We start from the raw sequence: 5944 nt of genomic DNA on the forward strand, positions 1-5944 counted from the left end.
CCCTAATTCCATGTGCCCCCCTAGTCTCCTTGTGCCCCCCCAACTCTTGTGCTTCCCTGCTTGTGCCCCTGAGTCTCCTTGCTCCCCCCACTTCATTCTCTCCCTTGTACCCCCTCGTTTAGCCCCCCCAGTCACCGTGTTTCTCCCCCATCTTGTGCCCCCCCTTGTGTCCCCCTAGTCCCTTTGTGCCCCCCCCACTCTTGTGTCCCCCGGGTCTCCTTGCTCCCCCCACTTCGTTCCCCCCCCACCATTTCCTCCATTGGCCACCCCTCCCCGCAGAGCCCCCCCGGGCGGCCTCCGTGACTCCCCAGATCCGCTTCCCCTCAACAGCAACCTCAACAGCTGCAGCCTGCGGGGGGGCCGAGGGCGGGGGGGCGCGAGGCACGTGGACCTGGCCGTGCACGAGGATCCAGCCTGCGGCAAAGACCCGGCCTTGCACGAGGACGCAGCCTCGCACGAGGGCCCCTCTGTGTCCCCCCAGCTGGACATGGCCCCCTCGTGCCCCCCCACCCCGTGTCGACATGAGGGTCCTCGTGCCGCCCAAAAGCACTGGACCTGGGGGGGTGGGGGCTCCTTGTGTCCCCCACCCTGGACATGTGGGGGTGGGGAGGACACAGCCCCATTTTGAGGGGGGGCCCCACCAAAAGCCATCGGGGGGCCCCTGTATCATTGGCAGCACTGAGCCAGGGTGAGGTGGGGGGCAGGGCTGAACCCCCCAAAACTGAGAGGCCCCCACCCAAAGTGGGGAGACCCCCGGCTGACACTTTTGTTGCCAAAATCCCTCACATTCCCCCCCAAAAAGAGACACATTTTCCTTGTAAAATAGATGTAAATGGACCAGCGCCCCCTACCTGTGGAAACTGAGGAACGCCGTGGGCCTCCCCCCAAAATAAAACCCCCCGCGAAGGTTCCCCCATCCCGGTGGGGTCCCCCCACAAGCACAAGCGCCCCCGCAGCTTGGGGGCGCCTCTCTGTGCTGTACAGAGGGATGGGGGACCCCCAGGAATGAACCCCAAAAATGGAGGAGGGACAAAGGGACAAGGACACCCCCCGCTCAGGGCTTGGGGACCCCCGAGGGATCTGGGGACCCTCCCCCAAGTTTTGGAGTCCACCCCAATATCTGGGGACCCCTGTTCAATTTGGGAACTCCCCAGTATTTAGGCCTCCCCCCATATTTTGGGGACACCCCCCCAGGGCTTCAGGTTCCCCCCCAAGGGATCTGGGGAACCCTCCCCAGATTTTGGGGACCTCTCTGGGCTCTGCAATCCCCCCGAATTTGGGGATCCCCTCTATGGTTTGAGGGGACCCCCCCAGGGCTTTGGGATCCTCCCTTGGGATCTGGGGAACCTCCCAACTTTTTGGGATCCCCCCTCAGACTTTGGGGGACCCCCCTAGTATTTACACCCTCCCCCATATTTTGGGGATCCCCTCAAGCTCCCGGTCAGGGGGGTCACGGGGTCCAGCCCCCCTCCAGGTTTTGGGGTGTTCCTCCCTTATCCCAGAGCAGGGGGGACATCCCACAACCCACTGGCCACTTGGGGACCCGCACATTTGGGGGGAAGGAGAATTTCCCCCCTCCCCCCTGGATCTTGGGGTCCCTCCCCTCCAGGTTTGGGGGGGCCCCTTTCCCCCCAAGTCCCCCCAGAATTCTGCCAAACCAGCTTTGGGTCGAGTGCGTCAAACCAACGAAACTGGAGGAACCCCAGGGGACAACGGGGCCATCAAGGGCCATCAGAGGCCACCTTTGTGACAGCCAGATGGCCGTGGCCACCATGGGGACAGTCACCATCAGGGGACACCACAGGGGACAGTCAGGGCCACCAGGGTCACCGCAGGGGTGGCCGTGGCCACTGGAGACGTGAGCAGGGTCACCGTGGGGTCAGGGCCACCACTGGGACGGTCGGGGCCACCGTTGGGTCAAGGCCACCGCGGGGTCAGGGTCACCACGGGGTCAAGGCCACTGTGGGGACGGTTGCGGACGGGAACCAAACAAGGTGACACCAGTTCTTGGAACCCTGTCGGAGCCATCAGCTCTGTGTGAAGGGGGGGACACGGGGAACCTGGAGGGCACATGAGGGTCACAGCAGGGGACACGTCCCCCACTTTTCTCCCCTTCCCCCCTCCATGACCCAGAGAGACGTATCAGCTTCTGCATTTACATAACAGAGCTCCCTGTCAGCACGGCTGTGTCAGGAAATCCAGGATCCACAGCACTCTAAGGTCTGCAGCCTTTACCTGTGCGTTTGGGGAACACTGGAAATGGCAGTCATTGCCAGCTTCGCTCGTTTTCATAGCGCCAAATGTCAGCGAAAGGCACCAGCACGAAGCAGCCGGTGCCTCCTGCAGCCGGGCAAGCCAACAAAGGCGGTTGCCGGCCAGTATAGAATGTTACGTTTCAAAAGCTCCAACTGCTCCTCCAGCTTTAGTCCAGGAAGGTTCGTTCCGACTTCAGCCGTGAGGTTGAGAATCTTCTTACTCCATCAGCTTCTGAAACCATTTCTACCAAAGCAGAAGTTGCTGGCAGTATTGTAACAAGCACTGATCGTGCACAGCCCGACATCAACGGTCAGCACAAGGTCAAGAAAAACTCCTGCGGCACTGAGGATGAATTTGGTGCCTCTCACCCTCGTCTCCTCCTCTGCTGTGGCCACCACATGGAGAGGTAACACAGCAAGACAGAGTGACAGCACAGGTGGCCAATCAGAGAGAGCGTCACCTCAGGGAAGGGCAGGCCCAGGCAGAGTGCCAGCCCAGGCAGCCAATCAGAGGTCAGATCTCAGTTGAGGGGCGGGCACTGCACTGCAGCAACCTGAGCAGCCACTGACCAATCAGAGCCAGCGTCACCTCAGGGAAAGGGTGGCCCAAACCAGGGCAGAGTGACAGACCGGGTGACCAATCAGAGAGAGCGTCACTTCAGGTGAACTGCATCTGAGCAGCCTGACCAGCTGGGGGCCAATCAGAGGCCACTCTCAGGGAAGGGCGGGCCCCAAACAGGGCAGAGTGACGGCCCAGGGGACCAATGCGAGGCAGCGTCACCTCATGGGGGAGATGTCCCTTGCAGACAGGACTGCAAGACCCGCTCGTGCCAGGTTGGACTTTGCCTCCAAACGTGGCGCAGCCTCTTCCATTGTGACATCACCCACTGCCGTTGTGTCACAAAGCAGCGTCAGCGCTGAGGTCGGCACAGCAGGGGATAAGACCAGGGGTCTCCCTGTGCCTTGGCCACTCTCGATCTTGAGGGAACCGAGATCGCAGAGTTTTTGGCTCATTCCTGAGCAAGGAAGATGCTTGTTACCTGCACCTCAGCAGGTACCAAGGGACACACAGAGAAGGTTGAACGTCTGAACGGGTATGTTTGAAAACTCCTCCTCCCCTTTCCTCAGGTGTGTTTTCCACCTCGTCAGCTGGGGTGGGTGGAGGGTGGGCAGGAGAGGAACACGAGGGCAGCCTGAGAGCTGGGTCTGGAGCTGCTGGAGCAGCAGCCGCCTTTCAGTCTCTTCATGAACACCAGGGCCGGGCCCAGAAGCCTTTGATCTCTGCAGAATGAGGGACAGGTCCATTTTGGATGGGACAGAGAGAGTCCCAGGGGTTGCCCAGACACAGCCTGCCGCAGTAATTGTGAGAGCTCATCTCCGTCCTGTGTTGTGCTCTGCAGGGTGGGTTCTGTCCCTGAGCCTGCTTGGTTTTCCTCTCCACGGGGACCAGAAGGACACCAGCGTGTCCTCTGTTGGCCGTGGGTCTGAATTGTGTTCCTGACAGAGGAGGTTTCCTTGGGAAACCTGGTCAGCTCCTCACCAGGGCTCTGCCTCAGGAAAGGGGCTCAGAGTCCTCAGAGGGGTGCAAGGAGTTCTCTAGGAGAACAAAAGGGATTGTTTATTCCTGATGAGTGTCGCTGTGAGCCTGTTGAGAGCCTCCTGGAACAGGCAGGAGGAATTTCCCACTTGCAGAGCGGTGTGTGCTGTGTCTTGGCAGATCAGGCTCAGGGCAGCAGGGCCCAGACACCGGAGTTTCTTTGGTGCTTCCTTGGTTGCCCGTTGCTTGCCAGCACGCATTGACATTCAGCCCTCCCTCCCTCTTTCCAGTCTGCATTTGTCTGCCGTTCTGCCAAGAGAAGGGCCAGAGATAACCCGGCTGCTAAAGAAATGCTGTGAGAGGGGAGACACACACCCCCCTGGCAGCTGTTGGACTGTAGGGGCACAGGCTGAACCTTCTCTTGAGAGGGTGGAGAACAGGATCAGCACAAGTGCCGATCACATGCTGGGCGGGAGAAACAGGCGTTCGTTGTGTCCCTTCCATTTCCAAAGAATCCCTCTCCAGCCCCGCAGACGTGAATTGTGGCCACAGCTCTTGTTGCAGCTCCTGTTCTTAGTCTGGAGTCGATCTTGAGCCCTTTGTCCCTAAGGAAACAATCTTTGCCGTGACAAATCCCCCACTGGTGCAGCTGGTGACACCTCCAGCAGTGACTGGAGCTGGTGCAGGACCAAGCCAATGCACACGGCAGGAACGCCAGGCTCAAGGGCTGAGTCTGTGCTGCTGCTCTCCAGTCTGCTGCTGATCTGCACGGGAACCGCCAGCTTCACCAGCCTTTTCTTTATCTGCTCTGCAGGACGATGAAGGTTCTCAAGGCAACAACCTTGGTGCTGCTCCTTGGTATCTTCTCTTTCGGTGAGTCTCTGCAGATCTCCGACCTGAGGACGGTGCTTTAGGAGGTACTTGGGGCTCCATCCTGCCCTGTTCCGCTTCCCCCGCTGTGAGCAGAGGAGCTCAGCCAAGAGCAGAAAGTCCCCACAGAGCTGTGCCAGTCCCTGCTCCAGCGGGACGGGTGTGGGTGAGGAAGGGCTGAGTTGCCTTCCCCAGGAGGGCTGAGCCAGTTCTCTTCAGCCCACGGAGTGGCCGTGGCTGAGCTCTCCTGCCCCAGGGGCTGAGAGTCTTCTGCAGGACAAGGAGCACAGTCCAGGGCAGGGAACGTCCATGTGTTGTGAAGCCCTTATGCTGTGATGGCCACTGTCAAAGACAATGAGAGACAACTAGGGCACTTGAGAGAGACACAGAAAGGGGAGCAGGCACCCTGGGGCATAACCCAGCCTTAGAATAAGTTTTAAGCTCTGGTGTGTGTCCCACAGGTATTTACCACTTGGGCCAACTTGGCAAAGAAAGCCTCTGGAGCACCGCAGCACAGTTACAAGACCTGAGCAAAACCCTGTCCCTGCCAGACCAGCTCCATAAGCTCCAGGAACAGCTTTACCATCTGCGCTGGAGCACCAAGGATGTTGCGGAGCAGGCTCTACAGGAAGGCGTGAAGCAGGCAAAGCTCCCAGGCTTTACCGGACGGGTAAGGGTACAAGGCAGAAGGATCTGCTCAGGGGTTTTATCCTCCCTCTGGCACGTATCCTACTCCATTCCCTGTCACAGCCAACAGGCTGGTGCTGCTGGAACAAGTGCTGCCATGGCCACACTTCCTTTTCCTGTTGCTCCACACGTCCCTATGGGGAAAAGAGAGCGTGACGGGAATGACAGCTGTCTGAGTTGTACCTTCCTCTGCATTCAGATCTCGAGTCCTCCGCAAAGGAGGACTGGAGAGAAAGACCTTCCAGGCAATTTGGGTGTTCCTTGCATCTGAGATGGGCCTTGTCCCTGTTCACCTTGGCTGGCCTTGCAGGGGAGCTGCTTGCCTCGTTCCTTTTCCTTCTAACAGGCACTGTCCTTTGTGTTCCTTCCCAGGCTGTTCAGGAGATCATCAGTCAAGCCCTGGAGAATCTGGTGGAAATCCAGGTCCCGATGCCGGATTACGCCCTGAAATCAGCAGGTGCCGTGACATTGTACATACAAACCAGTTCTAAAGCTCTTCCTGTCCAGATTGACAAGATGGGTGTTGTAACTTGCCCTGGGGTGGGAGAGAAGGGACGAGAAGTCAATTTGTGCCCTAAAAGTGCACCCACTGACA

At 59.0% G+C, this 5944-nt stretch overlaps 1 long non-coding RNA gene across 1 annotated transcript; it reads left to right on the forward strand.

Annotated features, from left to right (window-relative positions):
- Nucleotides 1-3211: 3211 nt before the first annotated feature.
- Nucleotides 3212-5302, forward strand: LOC135577619 (uncharacterized). Its single transcript, XR_010469330.1, has 3 exons — nucleotides 3212-3349; nucleotides 4607-4665; nucleotides 5124-5302. It is a non-coding gene; the product is annotated as an uncharacterized LOC135577619 (long non-coding RNA).
- Nucleotides 5303-5944: the final 642 nt, after the last annotated feature.

Source organism: Columba livia, unplaced genomic scaffold, assembly GCF_036013475.1.
Source record: "Columba livia isolate bColLiv1 breed racing homer unplaced genomic scaffold, bColLiv1.pat.W.v2 Scaffold_127, whole genome shotgun sequence".
Classification (NCBI taxonomy): domain Eukaryota; kingdom Metazoa; phylum Chordata; class Aves; order Columbiformes; family Columbidae; genus Columba; species Columba livia.